This window comes from Somniosus microcephalus, chromosome 4 (assembly GCF_052327205.1).
Source record: "Somniosus microcephalus isolate GS21.2 chromosome 4, FLI_Smic_1.0, whole genome shotgun sequence".
Lineage (NCBI taxonomy): Eukaryota > Metazoa > Chordata > Chondrichthyes > Squaliformes > Somniosidae > Somniosus > Somniosus microcephalus.
The window spans coordinates 12785056-12791813 of NC_140990.1; the positions used below are offsets into that span (position 1 = coordinate 12785056).

At 49.2% G+C, this 6758-nt stretch overlaps 1 protein-coding gene across 1 annotated transcript in view; it reads left to right on the forward strand.

Moving 5' to 3' along the window:
- The window catches only part of LOC147118294 (proteasome activator complex subunit 1-like), a 1298587-nt gene that overhangs the window by 1287129 nt on the left and 4700 nt on the right, over positions 1 to 6758 (forward strand). The gene's annotated exons all lie outside the window — the stretch shown is intronic.

A 6758-nucleotide genomic window follows, 5' to 3' on the forward strand; every position in this document is an offset into this window, starting at 1 on the left:
GAGAGATGCCACTGGTCTTGTTGTTTCTGGCAGCGCAGCAGGCAGACGTCTGGAGCGCTCCCACCCCGTTTCCACAGCACCAAGCCAGGCTGGTGACATTCCGGGTTCCCAGCAGCGACGGCATCTTGCGTTTGATGTAAGGGGGGGGGGGGGAATCGAAAGCTGGGCCCGATGCGTTCCTTCCCACCCAATGGAAAGCAGATGCCCAAGGCAGCACCGAAAGCTCAGTCACAGAGCACAGGCCCCAGGTGGCTGAAGGCACGGCCGCCAATGGCGGGGCGACTAAAATCCGGGACCAGCAGGAGGCCAGAATTGGAGGAACACGGAGATCTTGGAGCGTTGTAGGGATGGAGGGGATCGCAGAGATGGGGAGTGACAAGGCGCTGTCTCGACTCCCCGCCCCCTGCCCGTGCTCTGAAGAGGAAGTCATGTTTGACAAATTTGCTTGAGTTCTTTGAGGAAGTAACATACAGGGTGGATAAAGGAGAACCAGTGGACGTAGTGTATTTAGACTTCCAAAAGGCATTTGACAAGGTGCCACACAAGATTATTGCTCATGATAAAAAAATCACAGGATTGGGGGTAATATTCTGGCGTTGGTGGAGAATTGGCTCTCTAACAGAAAGCAGAGAGTTGGGATAAATGGTTCATTCTCAGACTGGCAATCAGTAACTAGTGGTGTTCCGCAGGGGTCAGTGCTGGGTCCCCAACTCTTTACAATCTATATTAACGATTTGGAGGAGGGGACCGAGTGTAACATATCAAAGTTTGCAGATGATACAAAGATGGGAGGGAAAGTAGTGAGTGAGGAGGACATAAAAAACCTGCAAAGTGACATAGACAGGCTAAGTAAGTGGGCAGAGATTTGGCAGATGGAATATAATACTGGAAAGTGTGAGGTTATGCACTTTGGCAGGAAAAATCATAGAGCAAGTTATTATCTTAATGGCAAGAAACTGGAAAGTACTGAAGTACAAAGGGATCTGGGGGTCCTGGTGCACGAAACTCAAAGTTAGTATGCAGGTGCAGCAGATGATCAAGAAGGCCAATGGAATGTTGGCTTTTATTGCTAGGGGGATAGAATATAAAAACAGGGAGGTATTGCTGCAGTTATACAAGGTATTGGTGAGACCGCACCTGGAATACTGCGTACAGTTTTGGTGTCCATACTTAAGAAAAGACATACTTGCTCTCGAGTCAGTACAAAGAAGGTTCACTCGGTTAATCCCGGGGATGAGGGGATGGACATATGAGCGGTTGAGAAGAATGAGAGGCGATCTTATTGAAACATATAAGATTGTGAAGGGGTTGGATCGGGTGGATGTGGTGAGGATGTTCCCAATGATGGGTGAAACTAGAACTAGGGGGCATAATCTTAGAATAAGGGGCTGCTCTTTCAAAACTGAGATGAGAAACTTCTTCACTCAGAGGGTGGTAGGTTTGTGGAATTTGCTGCCCCAGAAAGCTGTGGAAGCTACATCATTAAATAAATTTAAAACAGAAATAGATAGTTTCCTAGAAGTAAAGGGAATTAAGGGTTACGGGGAGCGGGCAGGAAATTGGACATGAGTCTAGGTTCGGAATGGTCATGACCCTGTGGGTGGCGGAGCGGGCCCAGGGGCCGTGTAGTCTGGTTCTGCTCCTACTTCTTGTGTTCTAATTCTGTGTTAGATTTCAGGAGATGGTTTTATTCCTGTTCCTGGCTGGGGTGGTGATCGCCTTTACAGAAGGTAAGTACTGTAGAAAATATAGGGACAGAGTGATCTCCTGGAAGAGTTTCGATCGCCTAGATGGGTCGGAGGAATTTCCCAGATTTTTTCTCCCAAATTGGCCATTGGGTTTTTTATCTGGTTTTTCGCCTCTCCCGGGAGATCACATGTGTTCGGGTGGGATGGAGAGTGATAGAAGATTTGAGGTTAGGATCAGATCAGCCATGATCTTATTGAATGGTGGAGCAGGCTCGAGGGGCCGATTGGCCTACTCCTGCTCCTATTTCTTGTGTTCTCTCTCCCCGCCCCCCCCCCCCTTATATGTCAGCCGAGCAGGCTGGGCTGGAATAGCTTACCCCTGGGAACGGGCAGGCGCTCTATTGTGTTGTTTAAATTTCTTTGGAACCCGTCTTTCAAGGGCGGCTGCAACCGATGGACGGCGTGCTGGGGGCCCAGCAGCATTTAAAGGGCCGAAGAGAAGATGTTTCAGTGGCCATTTCCAGACCTGTTTCTTCGTTCTTTAACTCTCCTGCCATCGACGTTGCTGTGAACGTGCACTGTGTGTGTGAATTGCCCCACCACAGAGCCAGCAGCAGGACCATGGGTCAAATAGCCTATTCTTCTGTGCTGTAACCTTGGTGACCCTTGGGCCCTGCAGGAGAGCGCACACCCCCAGGTGGTCGAATAGCTTGTTGTCTGGGCTTCCTCACGTGGTAGAATAGCTTGCTCTCTAGGTTTCCTCACATGGTCGAATAGCTTGCTGTCTGGGCTTCTCCTGTGGACGAATAGATTGCTGCCTGGGTTTCCTCACGTGGTCAAATAGCTTGCTGTCTGGGCTTTCCTCCCTGTGGTCGAATAGTTTGCTGTCTGGGCTCACGTGGTCGAATAGCTTGCTGTCTGAGCTTCCCCCTTGTGATTGAATAGCTTGCTGTCTGGGCTTCCCACGTGGTCGAATAGCTTGCTGTCTGGGCTTCCCCCCCCTGTGGTCGAATAGCTTGCCAACTGGGCTCACTCGTCGAATAGCCTGCTGTCTGGGCTCACTCACGTGGTCGAATAGCCTGCTGTCTGGGCTCACTCACGTGGTCGAATAGCTTGCTGTCTGGGCTTCCCCCTGTGGTCGAATAGCTTGCTGTCTGGGCTCACTCGTGGTCGAATAGCCTGCTGTCTGGGCTCACTCGTGGTCGAATAGCCTGCTGTCTGGGCTCACTCGTGGTCGAATAGCCTGCTGTCTGGGCTCACTCGTGGGCGAATAGCTTGCTGTCTGGGCTCACTCGTGGTCGAATAGCCTGCTGTCTGGGCTCACTCGTGGTCGAATAGCCTGCTGTCTGGGCTCACTCGTGGTCGAATAGCCTGCTGTCTGGGCTCACTCGTGGTCGAATAGCCTGCTGTCTGGGCTCACTCGTGGGCGAATAGCTTGCTGTCTGGGCTCACTCGTGGTCGAATAGCTTGTTGTCTGGGCTCACTCGTGGGCGAATAGCTTGCTGTCTGGGCTCACTCGTGGTCGAATAGCTTGCTGTCTGGTCTTCCCCCTGTGGCCGAATAGCCTGCTGTCTGGTCTTCCCCCCCCCCCTCCCCATTGTCAATATGCTGCTGATGGAAGAGTGTCCCAGCCTGGGCTCAGCATCTTCAGGAGAGAAAGCTGGCGGAGAACTTTATTAAAAAAGGGTTCACTACGGCTGTGTTAGTGTGGTAGTTACATTACTGGACCAGTAATTCAGGAACATGAACTAATAAGCCAGAGGACACCAATTCAAGCGCCACTGTGGCAATTTGTGAATTTCAATTCAAGTTCTTAAATAAATCTGCAAATAAAAAAACTGGGATTGGTAAACATGATCATGAAGCTGTCGGATTATCGATCTTAAAAGAAGGACCCCAACTGCTTGGTGAATGATCCTTTAGGGGAAGGAAGGAAACCTGCCGCCCTTTACCCAGCCTAGGCCTACACACGACTCCCGTCCCCACGCACCCTGGCCAAGGCTTCTTTGGCAGCACCTCCCAAACAGAAGATTTGGTCCCTCGAGCCTACTCTGCCATTCAATGAGATCATGGCTGATCATCCAAACTCCGTACCCTGTCCCTGAATTCTCTCCATAGCCCTTGATCCCTTTAGCCTTAAGAAATATATCCAACTCCTTCTTGAATATATTTAATGAACTGGCCTCCACTGCCTTCTGTGGTAGAGAATTCCACAGGTTCACCACTCTCTGGGTGAAGAAATTCCTCCTCATCTCTGTCCTAAATGACTTACCCCTTATCCTTAGACTGTGACCCCTAGTTCTGGACTCCCCGCCATCGGGAACATCCTTCCTGCCTCTAGTCTGTCTAGTCCTGTTAGAATTTTATAAGTTTCAATGAGATCCCCTCTCATTCTTCTAAACTCCAGCGAGTATAAGCCCAATCGACTCAATCTCTCCTCATACGTCATTCCTGCCATCCCAGGTATCAGCCTGGTGAATCTTCGCTGCACTCCCTCCATGGCAAGAACATCCTTCCTCAGATAAGGCGACCAAAACTGCACACAATACTCAAGGTGTGGTCTCACCAAGGCCCTGTACAACTGCAGCAAGACATCCTTGCTCCTGTACTCGAACCCTCTCGACTCAATCTCTCCATACGTCATTCCTGCCCTCCTCCACCACCTAGAAGGACAAGTGCAATGAGAACACCACCACCTGCAAGTTCCTCCCCTCCGAGTCACACACACACACACACGCCGTCCTTACTTGGAAATATATCAGCCGTTCCTTCATCGTCGCTGGGTCCAAATCATGGAACTCCGTCCCTAACAGCACTGCGGGAGCACCTTCACCACACGGACTGCAGCGGTTCAAGAAGGCGGCTCACCACCACCTTCTCAAAGGGGCAGCTAGAGGATTAAGGGTCATGGAACCAAGGTGGGTAGATGGAGTTACGATACAGGTCAGCCACGACCTAATGGAATGGGCGGAACAGGCTCGAGGGGCCGAATGGCCTTCCTCCTGTGAGCCTATGATGGTCAGTAAGAGCCAGTCCTGATCAGTGATGCCCATGTTCCCTTAGAATGATTATGGAACGATAGACTACAGACCAGTTAGCCTGACATCAGTAGTCGGTAAATTGCTAGAATCTATTATTAAGGACATGGTAACAGGGCACTTAGAAAATAATAATAGGATTGGGCAGTCAACACGGATATATGAAAGGGAAATTGTGTTTGACCAATCTGTTTTGAGTTTTTTGAGGTTGTAACTACCAGAATAGATAAGGGGGAACCAGTGGATGTGGTGTATTTGGATTTTCAGAAGGCATTCGATAAGGTGCCACATGAGGTTATTAAGCAAAATTAGGGCCCGTGGGATTGGGGGTAATATACTAGCATGGATTGAGGATTGGTTAACGGACAGAAAACAGAGAGTAGGAATAAACGGGTCATTTTCGGTTTGGCAGGCTGTAACTAGTGGGGTACCGCAAGGATCAGTGCTTGGGCCTCAGCTATTCACAATCTACATCAATTATATGGATGAGGGGACCAAATGTAATATATCCAAGTTTGCTGATGCTGGGTGGGAATGTAAGTTGTGAGGAGGATGCAAGGAGACTTCAAGGGGATATAGACAAGCTGAGTGGGCAAGAACATGGCAAATGGAATATAATGTGGAGAAATGTGAAGTTATCCACTTTGGTAGGAAAAATAGAAAAGCAGAGTATTATTTAAATAGTGAGAGACTGGGAAATGTTGGTGTTCAGAGGGACCTGGGTGACCTTGTACATGAATCACTGAAAGTTAACATGCAGGTGCAGCAAGCAATTAGGAAAGCAAATGGTATGTTGGCCTTTATTACAAGAAGACTTGAGTATAAGATTAAAGACGTTTTACTGCAATTATACAGGGCCTTGGTGAGACCACACCTGGAGTACTGTGCGCAGTTTTGGTCTCCTTACCTAAGGAAGGATATACTTGCCATAGAGGGAGAGCAACGAAGGTTCACCAGACTGATTCCTGGGATGGGAGGATTGTCCTAATGAGGAGAGTTTGAGTAGACGAGGCCGATATTCTCTAGAGTTTAGAAGAATGAGAGGGGATCTCATTGAAACATCTAAAATTCTTACAGGACTCGACAGGATAGATGCAGGGAGGATGTTTCCTCTGGCTGGGGAGTCTAGAACCAGGGGTCACAGTCTCGGAATAAGGGGTCGGCCATTTAGGACTGAGATGAGAAGAAATTTCTTCACTCAGAGGGCGGTGAATCTTTGGAATTCTCCACCCCAGAGGGCTGTGGAGGCTCAGTCGTTGAGTATATTCAAGACCGAGATCGATAGATTTTTGGATATTAAGGGAATCAAGGGATATGGGGATAGTGCAGGAAAGTGGAGATGAGATACGATTAGCCATGATCTTATTGAATTGCGGAGCAGGCTCGAGGGACCGAATGGCCGACTCCTGCTCCTATTTCTTCTGTTCTTATATAGCATAGAAGGAGGCCATTCGGCCCATTGTGCCTGTACCAGCCCTTTGATAAAGCTGTCCAATTAATACAACTCCCCACCTCTATAACAAGAAACTAAATTTACTGCAGATTAGTTACTGGATCGAATAGTTACAGATAAATTTAAAACCAAAGGCATTATTGAGAGAGATATGTATCTGGGTCAGGTGAAAGGTTAAAGGTCGTAGAGCAGTGCTGATGACCAATGGTGGGTAGTAGGACCAGACTGACGTACGACAGCAGTGACCTCTCTCGCGGAGCGACCTCGGACCCTGTTTCGCTCTCAACGCAGGCAAATGTAGGAGACGGGGCCTGGAACCGGGAGGAGGTGAATAAGACCCTTTCGAGGGTCTTTCTTCCCCCCCCCCCCCCCCTCAGATAATACACGCACACACACAGACCCTCCTCCTCCCACTGAGATTTAACTGGCGCGAGAGAAGGAATTACTGAGCGAGTGAGGGATAGCTCTTTGAATTCTCTCGGGATCTGCTGAAGCAACAGCTGCTCTGCTCGAGCTGCTATTTCAGATGACATTCCGCTGGTGTCAGTCAGTGAGTGTGTCCACGTTGGATAGAGCAAG